An 18,629-nucleotide genomic window follows, 5' to 3' on the forward strand; every position below is an offset into this window, starting at 1 on the left:
TCATATCTTGGCGATAGGACTCAAGCAGTATGTATAGATGGTGAAAAGTCTGACTTCCTACATGTCTTAAGAGGCGTCCCTCAAGGCTCTATCCTGGGTCCTCTGTTATTTGTTCTGTATATCAATGACTTACCCGATGTCCTTAAGTATTGTAATGTTCATATCTACGCTGATGATGTGCAGTTGTTTACGTGTTGTCCTCGTGATCAAACTAGCTTGTGTATAAGTAACTTAAACTACGATTTGAATCAAATATTTTCATGGGCTAATATGAATGGCTTATGTATAAACCCGAATAAGTCAAAATGTATTGTTATTCATAGAAGGTCTTTTCCCACTAATGATTTAGAGAATGTAGTGTTCGACAATTCCGTTATAGAATACGTAGATACGGCGAAAAACTTAGGAGTAATTTTTAACAAAACATTGACATGGAAAGACCATTTTTTTAGAACGGTTGGAAAAGTCTATGGAATGCTTCGTACACTATGGTTAACACAGTTGTTGTTGTTGTTGTAGCAATGCTCGCCCCACCTAATAGCCGCGACCGATCACAAATTGTCATCAATATCCTCTAACGGGGAGTCCAAGCAAACTTGCCGTTTCAACAGGGGTGGACCATAAGGAAAGGGGTGTTAGAGGCGTTGGTTCCACATTACAATTGAAGAGATGGTTCGTGTCATGTGGGGATACATTTTGTATGTTGTTGTTGTTGTTGTTGTAGCGATAAGGTTGCTCCCCGAAGGCTTTGGGGAGTGTTATCGATGTGATGGTCCTTTGCCGGATACAGATCCGGTACGCTCCGGTAACACAGCATCATTAAAGTGCTAGCCCGACCATCTTGGGAACGATTTATGTGGCCACGTTAAACCTTCAGGCCATCCCTCCCTCCCCACCCCAAGTTCCTTGAGGAGCTTGGGGTCGCCAGAGCCTCGTCTGTTAGTGAAACAGGATTCGCCGTGGATAGGTGAGGTTGACAATTGGGTTTGGAGAAGCTATATATTGCGCTGGCAACCTGAAGGGTTGCGCTACACAGCCCCTTGAATCTGGCATTTTAGTCGCCTCTTACGACAGGCATACCTACCGCGGGTATATTCTGACCCCCTAACCCGCTGGGGGGACATTTTGTATGTCGTGGTTGATTCTGGATAGGTAAGAGTTTAACCTGTTACAGTATCCAGAACGAAGTTGAGCAAGAGTGACACGCGTTTCCCTGGGGAGTATGCGTTCCTCTTCCGCGAGTTTTGGATAATTTTCGTTAAGTACCGGATTCACCGGGCAATTCCCGGCATAAAGGTCCGACGCCTGTTTATGGAGTTCACCAAGGACATGCTTGTGTTTTTTCGCTTCATACGGCTGGGTTCTCAGGTGCCGTATTTCCTCAAAATGCTTACGGAAATGACTCCTTAACACAGTATTTCACGCCTTTGCACATAAGACTACTTCTAGCTAAAGCGTACTTAATACCTACGCTACTCCATGGTTGTGTGATTTTCTCAAACTGTGAATATCTGTGCAAGAACAAACTAAATGTTGTTTACATCAACATTGCTAGATATGTTTTTTGGGTTGAAAAGACTTGACCACGTATCACAACATGCTGAAAGGTTGCTAAACATTTCTTTCGAAAATCTTTTAAAATTCAAAACACTGTCCTTCCTCCATAAATTGATACACACGAAGGAACCTGACTATCTATATCGTAAACATGTTTTTCTGCAATCATCAAGATCAGTGCTTCTTCTTAAGCACATTAGATACCGCACGCTAACCTCTGAGCGCCAATTCTTTGTTACTGCAATACGTCTTTGGAACTCCTTATCTACAAGTCTTCGACTTTAAGTAATGCTCTGCACTTCAAAAAAGAGCTAACATCATTTTTTAACGACTCTTAAACTGGATCTCAAATTGTTGTTGTTAAAATGTTCATTTCTAAGTCCTTTTCCTTTCTCTGTGTCTTCTTACTTTATTTGTTAAATACTATTCGATCTATAACCAGCCAAAGGTTGTCGTCACTACTGCTGTCTTTTAATATTTATTAATTACTTTTCTTTAGTTTTAAGATTTACATTTACATACATAAATATTTCACTATTATCTGTTATATTTAATTTAATTTGATTAATCTAATTTATTATTATTATAATGTTCATTTTTTATAGCTCATGCTATTCATGACTAGCACTGTTAAATAATTTGCCAAATTGTTGTGCTATGAACAAATTTTCAAATACATCAAATACATACATACATACAAATAGATGTAATTTACACCGACTTTAGTAAAGCATTTGACTCTGTTAATCACGAGCTCTTAGTTCACAAACTTGATCTTCTGGGCTTTCCAGCGCCTTTATTAAGTTGGATTTCAAGTTATCTTGAAAATAGGACTCTGGGAGTTTTCTTCAACAACAATCTTTCAAAGTCGTTTGATGTAACTTCTGGCGCGCCCCAGGGTAGCCATTTGGGTGCATTACTTTTTACCCTGTTCATTAACGACTTACCAAAGGTTATCTTACATTCTAGAGTTTTTATGTACGCAGATGATGTAAAACTTTCCGAACTGCCGATCTTGACTCATTTCAAAGCTGGTGTACTGCAAATTTACTTTTTTTGAATTGCTCTAAATGTAAGCAAATGACTTTTCACCGTGATGCCGTGCCTGACATCTTATATACTTAACGGCAACCCTTTGGAGCGGATATCTGTGGTAACTGATCTAGGTGTTATTTTTGTTCCGAAATTAAGTTTTACCATATATATTTCAAACGTTGGGCTAAAGAGTTTGATGACCCTTATTTCACAAAGATCCTTTATACCTCGTTGGTACGTCCTATTCTCCAGTACTGTTCATGTGTTTGGTCTCCAATCTATCAAATCCATATAGATCGGATTGAGTCGGTCCAGAGACAGTTTTTAGTTTTTGCATTACGAGGTCTCAACTGGGATTGTATGTATCTCTTTTAAACTTTTTAATTTTAAGGATGGCTCTGTATTTACATATATATCTGTCTATTACGCAAACACAAAGCGGCCGACTAATTATTGTAATAGACAGTTATATATGTAAATACAGAGCCATTCTTAAAATCAAAAAATTTAAAAAAGGTACATAGAAAACGAGTATGTTATAAACATTTGACATCGCATTGTATAAGAAAAAATAAAATTAAAATATCAGGCTAAACATAAGAGTATAGCAGTATGTAAAGCGGCAAACGAACATTCAAAGCCAATGCAGTTATATAAATCATTGTACCGCGAGCACCAATGACGCAGAGAACTGTTTCTAGCAAAATTTTGCCGGCATAGAGGTAAATGAAAAGGCACAAAATGTCTGGACGCCCTAGCAGGAACCGCAAAATTTAGTTGACTGATTAGGTCAGGGGAGTCAATCACGCCAATGATGAGCTTGTGAATGAACATAACGCCAAGTAATACTCTACGATTCTCTAGAGATGGCAAATTAATTAGAAGAAGCCTATTCCTGTATGGTGGAAGATGAATGAGTACTTGATTCCCAGTTGAGACCTCGCAATGCAAAAATTAAAAACCGTCTCTGGACCGACGTTCGCTACTCGAAAATTCAGTTTGAAATTTCTTTTAAAAATTGTAACGCTGGGTGGAAATCACCTCTTGCTGGGATCTGTCTGGGCGGAAGGGGCTAGTAGTCGGTTTCCCAAATAATTTGGTCCATCAAGACTCATCTATCCAAAAGGATTCTATGCAGTACATTATAATATATCATAAGCCCTTCCTGCTAAAGCTGCATTAATGATGATGATATGGAGGAATTCAAAGTCTTAGTAAGCACAATACAAACGTTTTAGCTATACAGTATCCCTAACCCAATTGTTAACCTCACCTACCCGAAAGGAAACCTTTTACAAAAAATCATACGCATACATATATAGCAGACGGGGCTCGGGCGACCCCAATCTCCTCATGGAGCTAGGGTAATTTTAAGTCGTTTCCGAGGTGGTCGGGGTAGTGCCTTAATGGTACTTCTTACCGGAGCGTACCGAATCTATATCCGGAAAAGACCTGCTACAAGAACAACAACAACATGATGAAATGGAGCCATATAGCCCCTGCATGCTTGAATGTTCAACTCCCGGAAAGCATCTCCGCCGAATTAATCTATGATCAAAGTCGGACTTAATCGAAACTATATCCTTGCTATTCAACTATTATGTTGTTGTTGCAGTGATAAGGACACTGGGGAGTGTTATCGAAGTTGATGGTCCTTTGCCGAATGCAGATCTGGTACGTTCCGGTAATAAGCACCCTTAAGGTACTAGCCAGACCATCTCGGGAACGATTTGGTATGAACACATAAAACATTCTAGTCCACCCGCCTCCCACCCATAGATCCATGAGAAGCTTGGGTCGCCAGGGCCTCGGCTGTTAAAGAAACAGGATTCGCCACTTGTAGGTGAGGTGGACAATTGGGCTAGAGAAGCTATATGTTACGCTACACAACCCCTTGAATCAATTTGGTATTTTAGTCATCTCTTACGACAGGCATACCTGCCGCGGGTATATTCTAAGACCACTAACCCGCTGGGGGTACTTTAAGCTTACGTCACTGTTATGTGGCATCATAACGGATCCCCATGCAGACCAAGTGAATTTCCACTGCCGAAGTGTCTACCACACCACCTAACCTAAGGTTACTTAATCAATTCAAGCGGTATTTGCAAATGTAGAGATCGGATACCTTACTTAACTTACCTCCATACATATTTGTTTCACTAGCTTTAATGTATGCGTATAAATATGTTAACATACTTTGCGAAATAGCTCTAATTAAATATTGTTGTTATTTTTTGCATGCAATCGCGTAAACGTGTATCCGTTTAAAAAAGTACTATATATTTACATACTTGTTTCGGTTTAAAGTAAATTTATGTGTTCGAAAACATGCCAGTATTTAACTGCTGAACGACACAGTTTGGCCGTCTCCAATCTATGCTCTTGGTATTACCGTTTAAAGGGATAGCATGAAAAAAGGGGTTAATAGGCGCAATACAAAGCTTTATAGTTTCAAAGGTTCCCCAACCCAATTATCATCCTCACCTAAGCGAGAGGAATCCTGTCAGAAATACGAATTTATCATACACATATTTAGTAGGCGAGGCTCTAGCGACCCCAAGTTCCTCATGGAACTAGGGGATGGAGGTGGAATTGCCTAGAAGGTGTTATGTGTTCATGTTAAGCGTTTCCAAGATAGTCGGGCTAGTACCTTAATGGTTCTTGGTTACCGAAGCGTAACCCAGCGGGTTAGGGGATCAGAATATACTCGCGGTAGGTATACCTGTCGTAAGAGGCGACTGAAATACCAGATTCAAGGGGCTGTGTAGCGCAACCTTTCAGGTTGCCAGTGCAATATATAGCTTCTCCAAACCCAATTGTCAACCTCACCTATCCGCGGCGAATCCTATTTCACTAACAGACGAGGCTCTGGCGACCCCAAGCTCCTCATGGAACTTGGAGGGAGGGAATGGCCTAAAGGTTTAATGTGGCCACATAAATCGTTTCCGAGATGGTCGGGCTAGCACCTTAATGGTGCTATGGTACCGGAGCGTACCGGATTTGTATCCGGCAAAGGACCATCACATCGATAATACTCCCCAAAGCCTTCGGGGAGCAACCTTATCGCTACAACAACAACAACAACAACAACCGGAGCGTACCGGATCTATATTCTGCAAAAGAGCATCAACATCGATAACCCGGTGAGTGTCTTTATCGTTTATAACTACAACAACAGCATGAAAAAATCGTTCAATTAATTTTTAAGGACCAACCTTATGTACATACACATATACGTAGTCAGCTTCCATGATTCAATCACAAGGCTCGGCTGGTAAATTTTTTGACAATTACAGCCATTTTGCTCATTTTAGTAGGAGAAATAGAAAGCAATCAGTTTAGAAATACCCGATAATTGATGAAAAGTACTGTGACGAATATTAGCATCACTAAGCTGTTAGTAAATAATCACACAACAACAAAAACATGAGGCAGCCACTCTTATGTACATGTACATATTAAAGCTAGCCCCACTTATGTAGAAGACGACGAAGAGCTATCTCACATACGCAGATGTAGTCATCAGCCGAAGTAGTTACTCACACATACACACGCATATTGCTATAAACTACAAATATATATGTACTTATCTAGCTGGTAACTAACCAAGCATGAGCTACAACTGTTCCGGAAATGACAAGACTTTAGGAGAAATGGGTTAACGAGGAAGCCGAGAGTATAAAAGCAGTACAAGCTGAGTAATATCGAATCAGTTTTGATTTAAGCACGATATTAGTTGTGAAGTTTAATTGTGAAATACTACTCCCAAAGTAATCTAAATAAAGATCAGTTTGCAATACTCTATTCAATTAAAAATGTCTTTAGTAAATAATGGAGATGCCATAACGAAATGTACTCAGCATGTTAACTTATTCAATCCGTATGTTGGAAAATTCGTCTCCATTAAGGAATTTGTCGAATCGTTTTATATTTGGAATATTATGTATATACTTATTCATAGTATTTGGACATCGTGAGGTAGTATCAAACGAACGTGTTCCGAATATTCTAAATTAACGATTTATCGGGAACACTTCAAGATTTGTCAAAAAAAAAAAACGGCCTATATCAGAATTAGGTTGAAGAACACCTTTTCTCAGAATGCTTTTCATTAACTCCGTCTTATGTCAAAATGCATTGCACTTTTGCTCAGATAGGGAGTTTTTGAAACAAATTTTGAGATAGTGTTTTTGAATAAAATTCCGACGTACGGCATTCTTCAAACAAATTCTGAAAGAATGACCAAACCATTATAGGTCTTTCTCAATTCACGGAATATTTAGTGGAAAATGAATTATTTCCCCCTAAACCTGTTGGCATTTACATATTTATTAGCACTACTAATAAACTACTAAAGGTACTTTTCTACTACACTCTTCGCTGAAGGGGATTGAATTGTTCCCCGTTTTCCTTACTTCGTAAAAGCAACCCATCCAGATTATTAAATTTGTGAGGTTCAAAGCTCTGTCATCATTTGGCGTAATCCATTGAGTTTTACAGCTCCGGCTCCCGCTCAATATCACGGGAATGCTCTGGATCATTGAGAGACTTGAGAAGCAGATGTCGTGATATTTTCGCACACGTGAAATGTGATAGGCAGATGTCGCCGCTGTTTTTCATTTAACTCATACGCCGAAAGGCTAAGCAGCGACATCTATTTTTGAAAAAGTAGGTTTATTAAAGGCAGCATTGCCAAACTAAAGACAAGTAATTAACAAATTATCTGGCTCACAAATTTAACCAGACTTCTATCTGGATTTATCTGGCTCAAATCGTTGTAGTTGCATTTACATGCAAAATTATTTATCTAGCTCAGGCTCTTTGCCACCGGATGATAGCTATTGGTGAACAACACACAATTTATTTATGTACAGTAGCAAGCGGAAAAACAGCAGTAAACAATGTATAAAATATTGTACAGAATTTTGGGAAATTCCGCTTATTTGAAACCTTCTGCTAACGTTCGAATCGCTAAACTGTTGAATAAACCAATCCAATATTCTGTATTGCAAAATATGGCCTTTATCGGACTAATTTGGGAGTAGTATAATTATACTTCACTTCGGAACTGATAGCGTGTTTAAATCAAACTGATTACTAATTGTTCAGTTTGCGCTGCTTTTATTTCTCCAAAGGTCTAGATGTTTCACCTTTTAGAACTCTTGTATCTCCTGCTTGGTAATTAGTTATATGAGTACATGCATATTTGTAGTTTATAGCCATATGCGTGTGTATGTGTGAGTAACTACTTCGGTTGATGACCACATCTGTGTGTGTGAGATACCTCTTTGTCACCTTCTACATAAGTGTTGCTAGCTTCAATGTGTACATAAGAGTGACTGCTTCATGTTTTGGGTCATGTTTTGGGTTGTTGTGTGATTATTTACTAGCAGCTTAGTGATGCTAATATTCGTCACAATATTGTAACGAATTTTAGAAATTCCCGCTTGTTGTGCACCTTCTGCTATCGTTCGAATCGCTGAACCATAGTACAGGTTTACAAGTATGATATGTATGAGAAAGAAACAATTCCTTTCTCTTTCTAACACACTGCCGTTTGACACTTCGGTCAGTGTCAAACTATTTTGGAACACAGTGGAACCTGCGTGGAACATGCGTTTGACACTGAACGTAGTGTCAAAATTACCGGGGTTGCTGTCGTGGAAAGCGACGCAGGGAAACAAAAAAAAAGCGCGGAATATCAGATATGGGTTGCTGTGATGGTAAATTTTTTTGAACGAATTTAGTACGAAAATGTAGTGCACCTATATGGGTCCTACAGAAAATTATACAAAAGTCTTGAATTGGGGTATCTGAAGACCCGTAGTTATTCCAGTATTAAGAATACAAAGACGGGTGCTCAGTTTTTCTACCCGTTCAAAAGTTCTCCGCGAAAAACAAGGAGGTACAAAACAGTTTAAACGCACTAAACTCTTTCAACAAAAGTATACAATTCACCATAGAACTAGAACAAGACGGAAATTTACCTTATCTGGATTCAATGATAAACAAGTATGGAAATGTACTCAAATTAAAGTGGTACAAGAAACCGACGGCATCAGGACGAATCGTCAACTTTTTTTCTAACCACCCAAAGGCGATGATACGAAATTCAGCAATGGGCTGTATTCGAAGGATGTTACAAACGTCAGATGAGATGCACTACAAGCAAATAGAAAAAAAATATTTGTATTACTAAGGAATAACGATTTCCCCGATGAAACTATTAAAAGCTTATTAAGTAAATCAAAACACCAAAAACCAAAAGGAAAAATCCGAAAACAGTAATTTTCAAATCAGTTATTTATGTACATCAACTCTCTGAACGACTCGCGACGTCAGATTGTTAGAATAAAGCTAATATTGAAATTGCACATAAACCTATAAATACCTTGAAAAACTTTTCCAACAAAACAAAATCTAAAAAACCCGAAATGGATATGAAATTCCATGCAAAGGAGGTAAAAACAATGAGCCTTGCCCTAGTGTTTATGTAGGAACAAGCACACAAAAATTGAAAAGTAGACTTGCCCAACACAAGTCGGACTTAAAACATTGCCATAATGTAATGAATCTGAAAACAGCGCTCATGTTGCACTGTAAAATGAGAGCACATACACCAAATTTTGAAGAAACAAAGATTCTCCAGCAAGAATAACATTATAGCAAACGTTTCACTCTAGAAATGTTACATATCGTCGACAAAGATACAAACATTAGGCTCAATTATAAGACAGATATAGCGAACTGCGCGCACAGCTACAAATTTACTTTCCAACAAGACAGTACACAGATCCACGTCAGACGAAGCAGACGTGTAAATAAATGCAATGTATGTACATATATTTTGTTCAATTTTATAATTTTTAATATGCACAATTGTCCATGTTTTATTTTATTTTGGATTTTGTCAATAGTTACGTCCTGAAGACGGTTACCGGAAGAGTAACCGAAATATATTGGTAGTAAAACTTAACCATATTGTGTTTTACTCAATTTGACCTGAAGCCAGCTTTAAACAAAATAAGAAAAACAGTTTGAAATCAAGGTCGACTGCAATAACCCCCAATAACCCACCCCCCGCGGGTAAGGGGGTAAGAATATACCCGCGGTAGGTATGCCTGTCGTAAGAGGCGACTAAAATACCAGATTAAAGGGGTGTGTAGCGCAACCCTTCAGGTTGCCAGCGCAATATATAGCTTTTCCAAACTTAGTTGTCAACCTCACCTATCCGCGGCGAATCCTGCTTCACTAACAGACGAGGCTCTGGCGACCTCAAGCTCCTCATGGAACTTGGTGGTGGGGAGGGAGGGGATGGCCTGAAGGTTTAATGTGGCCACATAAATCGTTCCCGAGATGGTCGGGCTAGCACCTTAATGGTGCTGTGGTACCGGAGCGTACCGGATCTGTATCCGGCAAAGGACCATCACATCGATAACACTCCCCAAAGCCTTCGGGGAGCAACCTTATCGCTACAACAACAACAACAGCAACTGCAATAACTCGTCCAAAAATGTGGAAAGAGAAATGAAAAGACACGTTTTGTCGTGTTATCAATAGTCCAAAGGCGAAAAAGTATTCGAATTATTGGAAGCGAGGCAAAAACGCGTCCATTAATACCTCCCCCGACGGTTTTGGTCGTGTTTTAGCAATCGTCTCCAGTAATAAAGTATCACAATTTGTTAATTAAAATTGTCCAAAACATGGATTTTAAAGAGAGATATAATTAGGTGCTCGTTTGAAAGTAAATAAGGATATTTCTTTGTAATTTTACAATAAAAATTTTACAGAGTTTTCGTTAGCAGCTACTGCACTTTTCTTGGACCTAAGAAGTACAACAGTGCCAATAGCATCCATAAGAAAAACGAACAAGAACAAGCATTTTATCAGGTGAGCGTGGCTGTGTATGTGCGTGCTGCTACATATTCTACTTGTAGACAATGCGCTGAACTGTCGAATAAATAACTCAAATATTCAGTATAGCAATATATTTCCTTTATTTACAACTCTACTTTAGTGCTTCACAATACTCGCGTACTTCGCTAAAAGCGCATTAAAAACAAACTGATTCATTTTTTCTCAGCTTGCGCTGTTTTTATACTCTCTGTTACCCCGTTTGCATATTACACGAATGGTCTACACTTTTCACGAACAACCTTGTTATTTATTTGTCCTGTATGTATCTGATATTCACGTTTTGGCTTCTAGTTATATGCGTGTGTATGTGTGTAATAAATTTTGTTCTGGCTTTCATCTTGTCACTCATAATCTTGGTTCGTTGTCCTCCAAGACACCAGTGGATTTCTTGGCATTTCTCCGCATCGGAATCTATCCCAAACTTCAAATCAGCTGGCAGTCGATGGTCATTGCCAAAAATTACCTTTGGGGGAGTTTGGCCCGTTGTCTCATGCAATGCCGATCGGTAAGCCATCAAGAATAATGGTGTGTATGTATCCCACTCTTTATGGTACTTGTCGACTACTTTCCTTAAGTGTTCCTCCAAGGTTCTATTGAAACGTTCCACCATACCATCGGACTGAGGATGCAATGCAGTTTTCCGTGTTTTTCGAATGCGCACATTTCTTGGAACACAGCTGATTCAAAATTCCTGCCTTCGTCAGAATGTAACTCCATTGGTACACCATACCTTGAAACCCAATTGTTTGTAAACACATCTGCTACTGTTTCCGCTTCCTGATTTGGTATTGGGTATATCTCTGGCCATTTGCTGAAATAATCCATAACAACCAGTACGTATTTGTTTCTGTGGTAGCTAATAGGATATGGACCTGCGACATTCTTGGAGATCCTTTCCACCTGAAATATATTGCTTCATCTAATCTTGACTTCGGGTTTTGGGCCCTTTTGCTCTGCTGCAAACCTCGCCATTGGCAATCCGCTCAGTGCCCGACTGAGGGCAACCAACCCAATAGAATATCTGCTTAATTTTCTGGGCGTCTTCGTGATTCCAAGATGACCTCCACTTGGACCGTTATGTAGTTCACTGAGAACATCAGGAATCATTTTCCTTGGAACAACCATCAATTTCTTCTTACATTGACCATCCTCACTCTCCTATATTCGATGCAGACAACCGGATATCAATTGTAAACTGTTCCGCTTTGCCCAGTATGACTTCGCAATAGGACTCTCTGCTGACATCTCTTCTCTATTTGGTCTTTCGTTTCGCTCAAGCCCTTCCATAACATCTGACAGATCTGTGCTTTTTTAGTTGTTCCATGTCCCATTTATCCGTACACGTTATGGTCATAAGCCGGACATCTATGATGTCTTCCTTAGACTCAGCTTTTGAACAGTGTTTGCATTTCAAATTACATGGTCTTCGTGACATTGCATCACCATTGCCATGGGTGCTACCTTTTCGATGCTCAATAGAAAAGTCGCCTTGCCCATGCACATACAAAATTTCGCGAAATATTGTTATAAACATTCTTACTAAACAAGAAAAATACTTGCTAACATATTTTGTGTCCTATTTATTTGTTAAAATGCAGTTTTTATTGTGAAAAAACTTAGAAAAGTACCAACGAGTGTGAACAATAATTTCACTTGCAAAATGTGAAAGCACCCTTAGCCACAGCAAATGTCGTACTCTTTTTATGCTTTGCTTACAAAAAAAGTTTCAAGTTGGTTACTTTTTCATGTCAGATGGCGCTAATGTCGCTCAATCTGCCGTTCTCCATAAAAAATACGTGCAATCTACTCATCGTTCATAATGTGGCAAATATTAGCGTCATCCTAGACAGTAAGCTGTCATGGAAGCTCAACGTGGAGGAGAGGGTCAAGAAGGCCTCAACGGCACTCTATGCATGTAAAAGAATGCTGGGGTGTACGTGGGGCCTATCGCCGCCCTTTCTCATTGGGTTTTTATAGCGATTGTAAGCCCTATTATATACTATGGAGTTCTTGTTTGGTGGAAAGCCACACAAAAACAACATACCTCAAAAAATTAGAGGGCGTATGCAGACTATCGATGCTTAGCATTACGGGAGCCCTGAAAATAGCCCCGACGGCTGCACTGTATGCCATTCTGCACATTCTACCTGTAGACCTGGTAGAAAAGAACAAAGCATTACCGCCCGCAACCAGGATCGGTGCTTCGGGGCAGCTTGAGCGCCGATCATATGGCCATAGTAGTATAGCGTCATCCATCACAAGACGAACAGACTACCTGATTCCCTATCTGCGCTTCGAGGGAGATCTTAAGGCCACAATAGAGGTGGACGGTTGGCGCAAGGGTGCGCAAATGGCGGACGAGGCGATACATGTGTACACCGATGGTTCCAAAGTAGTGGAAGGAGTAGGGTCTGCGTTATACTGCGCTGATCCGGAAATAAGCAGATCCTACAGGCTTCCGGGGCTTCCGGATTAATGTAGCGTTTTCCAAGCGGAAATATTAGCCGTAACCAAAGCAGTAGAAACCCTGGAAGAGAATAGCTTAAGCTGCAACCGTGTTAACTTTTATATTGACAGTCAAGCAGCAATTAAGGCAATAGTCTCGCATTGCACAGCATCTACATGCGTGTTAGAGTGTAAGCAGTCTCTGGAGAGAATCGGGACAGGGAGAAGCATACATCTATATTGGGTCCCAGGGCATATGGGAATAGATGGGAATGAAAAAGCGGACGAACTAGCTAAAAAGGGCGCATCCCTTGAAGCTTGCTCCGTAGACGTCCCAATTAGATTGGGCGAGATTAAGCGAAGGTGCACATGATCGACCAAGCGGGAAAGGCGTGGGTTCAAGCGCGGGGCTGTAAAGTGTCGAAGATTATGTGTAGGTCTTACAACCTTAGACTAACACAGTTGCTTCTATAACTAATAAGAGAGGACTGAACACGCATGACGGGTATTCTGACTGGACACTGCCTTCTGGCGTCACATGCCTTTAAATTAGGCTTGGTCAGTGATAGCAGATGTAGGAAGTGAGGGCTGGAGGAGGAAACGATCGAGCACGTTCTGTGCTCGTGCCCTGCACTTGCCAGGCTAAGACTCCAGCTATTAGTAGTGATACAGCTGTCAGATCTAGAAGCAGCAAGTGGCTTAAGTCCTAGGAAGCTTCTAGTATTTGCCAAGAGGACGGAGTTATTTTATAACATAGGTCCTGGTTTTTGATAGGGTTTTTCAGTTTGGTCGTTAAAACAAACTTCTGGTAACACTACGGACTCAATCAGTCTATATGAGGTCCTCATGGACCGGCCAGTTCAACCTAACCTAACCAGCACCTGATCGATGAATAAAGAAAAAAGTAGGGTTGCCATGTTTGGAAAACTTCCAAATATAATAAAAACTCATTTGAGATATTTACATTTACTAACAAGCTCTGAATTTAAGTTTGTTTCATTGACCTTTTTCATAAAAAAACCGTAGGCAAAATTATCAATTAACAAAATTCCAGGTTACAGAAAGTCCCGATAAAAGCGCGCAAGTCTATTATTAAAAATTCTGTTCGAAATGATTTAATGGATGTATTCCCCATCGTTTGTCAAAGTTTTATAAAAATATCTATCGATGAACTTTTTTGACTTTTGGCCGCTTCGCGACACTGTGCACCGTAGTGTGATGGTAGCAACATCGAAATTTTAGAAACAGGTTTTTTTTCAATTAGACAAAAATTTTTCTAAGCGGGGTCGCCACTCGGCAGTCAGTGTCTGGCAAGCACTCCGAGTCTATTTCTGCCATGAAAAGCTCTCAGTGAAAACTCATTTGCCTTGCAGGTGCCGTTGGAAGAGAAGCTCGGCCTAAGACCTCTTCGGAGGTTATCTCTGCTTACATTGCTGTTGTGGTTGTGCAGCATTTATTTACTAGCGGCATAGTGACGTGTGACCCTCCCCCCAAGAAATAAACACCTCTGAATGTTAGTGTTTTTTCAGGGTGTAGAATTTTCAAAGTGTTTTTTGTGAAGTTGTTCGCACGAGAATCGTATTAGTAACTATAGTTGGTAAAACTTTGTGGTGTATTTCTGACCTTAAAACAGTAACATTCACAATCATCTACTGTTAAGAGTTTAGGAAAAATCCAGTGTTTAATATAAAATAGTTTGAAAATCCCTGAAGAATGTTCCTGTGACACTCATTGAAGACACTAAAAATGATATTTTCACTCGCTTTTAACTTACTTTAAGCAACGGAACTTAGATTACGGCATTTAACAAGTGAAAAATGAGAAACTAAGGGCATAAAACAATGAATCAATAAAATTTTGCTTTCGGCTGAAGAACTGCTATCATTACACAAGTCTGTATTCACTACAGGGCTGTAAAGCTGATCACTGGTATGCGTAATTCGCACGAATTTTGTTTATTATACCCCATGCGTTAACTTCAATTGGTTAATGATAAAAAAGTTTATGATCCCTGTCTGTCCCCCTATTTACTTTATCAAACTTGACATACATTTGCTGTAGGTACACCAAAAGCTATATAAAATTAAATTAACCTTTTAACATGGTTTCCTTTGTATAGCACCAGCATTGCAAAGCTACGACGCACAGTGTAACGAATGCAACCAAAAATACTAAAATTAAGTTTATAAAACCAGAGTTAAGAAAATGAATACGAGTGATAAAAATTTATTATAATAAACTGTTAAACTATTTACAAAAATTATAATAGTGTAACGAATTTAGGGAAAGTTCTCTTATTTTACACATTTTACTAACGTTCGTATCGTTGTTGAATAAATAACTCCAATATTCAATAATGCAAAATGGTCTTTATTAGACTACTTTGAAAATACTTCACAAAAATACTTATACTTCGCAAACCATAGCGTGCTTAAATCAAACTGATTGCAGATTACTCAGCTTTCGCTGCTTTTATACTCTGTGCCCAAATGTCTAGATGTTTCTTCTGCTAGAATTTTCTACTTGGTTACCAGATATAGGCTACCAGCTATAAACTACAGATACACGTTTATAGCCTCTCGCATAGCCATATGCGCGTGTATATGTGAGTACTACTTCCACCGATGACTGTGTGTGATCTGTGTGAGTTATCTTTTCGTTGCCTTGTATGTATGTAGGTAAATGATGATTAATGTGTTTATGTAGCTTGCTTAATGTTTCTGTTGTTGTGCCTTTAAAAATTGATGGAACACCAGGACGATTAAACCAAACTAATTTTATAATTAATCGTCCTGGATTATTTTTTGGACAATGTTCTGAAATTTGTGGAACTAATCATAGTTTTATACCTATTGTAATTGCAAGAATTCCTGTGAATAACAAACAGTTAAACCAGTTGAAAAAAAAATACAAAAAATATATAAAAAATTTATATAATTTATAGAAACCATTTCTATTTAATAACCTTAGAGATGCTAATATTCCTCATAATAGGTTATGGAGCTAATGAGTATGCGTTTTCTCCGGTTCATTTATGTGATTAATATGACTCACCAATTTAAAAACTATTGTGATTAAAAAAAATGTATTCTATGCCATGAATTGCCCGGCGAAAGAAAAATACCCAAAACTAGCAGAAGAGGAACGAACTCTCCCTAGTGAAACGCGCGTCACTCTAGCTCAACTCCGATCTGGGTACTGTAACAGATTAAACTCTTTCTTACCTATTCAGAATCAACCCCGATATACAAAATGTATGTCCTACTTGTAATGCGTCCCCGCATGACACCAACCATCTATTCAATTGTAATGTGGAACCAACGCACATGCCACACCTTAAGAATAGACAGAGGAACAATAATTCTACACCTTCCCATCGATTGCATACTTTGCGTTAGCTGTCAAGTAATCGGAATTTAACTATTTCTGAAACGCCTGTTATAGTTTTTTTTAAACCTATGTGAAATCGCCTGTTTTAACGTGAATATTTGAGTTTTAAGACAACTGAATTGAGTAATTGTGGGAGTGCCACGAAATCCCCAAACACAAAATCCCCAGAGAAAAAAAAAATACCCAAACACATAATCCCCAAATTCATAATCCCCAAAATGAAAATCCCCAAACACAAAATCCCAGTGCTATGATAAACATCATGACCGTGTAAAAAATAGTAATATCTCTTTCCTCTTTCATTCATATTTATGTATGTATAACTATGTATTCACGTTTTGGCAATACATATTTTTACTTATCCATATATAGGACTGCTAGTCGCTCTAATTCGAACAAGGTAACAGAAGCGTGTACTACGCAGAAGGACATCACCGTGGCGGTAGCCACGGTTATACCACACACCCGGACTTGGCATGGCGTAGCCCAGGGTTATTTTTTATAAGCGCGGCCGAAGGCCGCCTATGCAGAAAGTTGGTATGAATTATGAGCATTTTTTGGTCGCGGCGATTTTAAACCTAATTTGAATTTATTTCACACATAAAATGGGGATTTTGTGTTGGGGATTATGAGTTTGGGGATTTTGATTTTGGGGATTTTGATTTTGGGGATTTAGATTTTGGGGATTTTGATTCGGGGATAACGTGGTAGACCCTCTCTGTTTTCTCGTTCATCCATTTCTCCGAAGGTCTAGCCATTTCGCTAAGCTGTACTCCAGAATAATTGTGCTTGGTTATTAGCAATATACATATATACCCTGCAAAAATTGTTGGATTACGTGTTCCATTTTCTTCATGTTGGAGTACTTTAACAATACTCCTTTGCAATGCGCTTGCGGACCACCATCAGCCGATCATTGCTAACGACCGTGATCACGACACGATGACTATCGAACAGAGTTGCCAAAAGTAAAATATTGCATACAAATAACTGATAATAAAATTTTACTATGGCAACTCTGATAAAATGCAACCGCGCACTGGTTTTATGTATGCATACTATAGTATAGAGAAATATTAGTTTCTTTATTCACGCAAATGCTAAATAACATAAGAATATTCGTAGTAAAAATTATAAAAGTTGCATTGCCCCTCTTCATTTACTTTCATTTTAAATTAAATTCACTCCGAGACAATTCCTTTTTAGTACTTTGGCATATGATCCTCTGTGGGTGCTCCATGGAGTACTACAGTGAAAGTACTTTGGAAATTACTCTCACGTATGTACTCTATGGAATACTCACAAACAAAGCGAGAGTGGGATCACCTACTCCTCTCCTAGGACATCGCAATGTTAATTGGAGCACATTTTTTGTATGAATACAGATTAGTTTTGGAACACTCTTATACTCTCAAAGGAATATTCCTTACATTATTTATGGAGTACTCGCGTTTTTTGAAGGGTATGTGTAGTTTATGTATCTCGTATAGCCATAGCGGGTGTATGCGTGAGTACTACTTCGGCTGATGACTACATCTGTGTGTGAGTTATCTCTTCGTTTTCTTGTATGTATGTGAGTAAATAATGATTAATGTGTTTATGTAGCTTGCTGTGTTTATGTTTTTGTTGTTGTGCATTTATTTAGTGATGTGAAAATTCGCCACAATACATATCTCGGCATTCAAGCAAACGTCACTAAGATCAATTGAATGGTAATTTCGGTTCAGTTTGATTAATTTATATGTAGTTTTTCAGCTTTACTGATCTGTTAGGGTCAAGTGCAAATAAAATACGATTTATTCCACCATTTAGCCCAATGTTTCGATAATTATCCTTATCTTCTTCAGGGGCGGTATATATTTGTTTATAACATACAAAAACAAAAACAACATTAGAAATAAAATTACACGTTTTAAAATACGTAGTTACAAACAAAATATTGCACAATTATAAATTTAAATTTTACATGAAAGCCTACCGGTAAAAACAAAGTTTAAAACAACCAACAACAAAAGCAACAAACAAAGAGGAAAAATGAAACACTTCTACAAACACATGAAATTCAAATACGGTGAACATATCTGTATGACCATTGTAAATTTTACCAAGTAGCGCAACTAACAGCTGATCGGTGAAAATTCGCACATTCACACGAACAGTTCTCGACTCAGTTTCAAAACAAAACTTACGATTATTTAACTCAAATTTTAAAGTGAGATAATCTTTACGAATTTATGTACATAGAATATATAAGGCGTTTTTGTTGTTATTAAAACAGTAGT

General features: G+C 38.7%; 1 protein-coding gene across 1 annotated transcript in view; it reads left to right on the plus strand.

The window, feature by feature from the left end:
* Osbp (oxysterol binding protein) overlaps positions 1 to 18,629 on the plus strand; it is a 56,736-nt gene that overhangs the window by 3,016 nt on the left and 35,091 nt on the right. The gene's annotated exons all lie outside the window — the stretch shown is intronic.

The sequence above is a fragment of the Eurosta solidaginis genome, chromosome 1 (assembly GCF_040869045.1).
Source record: "Eurosta solidaginis isolate ZX-2024a chromosome 1, ASM4086904v1, whole genome shotgun sequence".
NCBI lineage: Eukaryota > Metazoa > Arthropoda > Insecta > Diptera > Tephritidae > Eurosta > Eurosta solidaginis.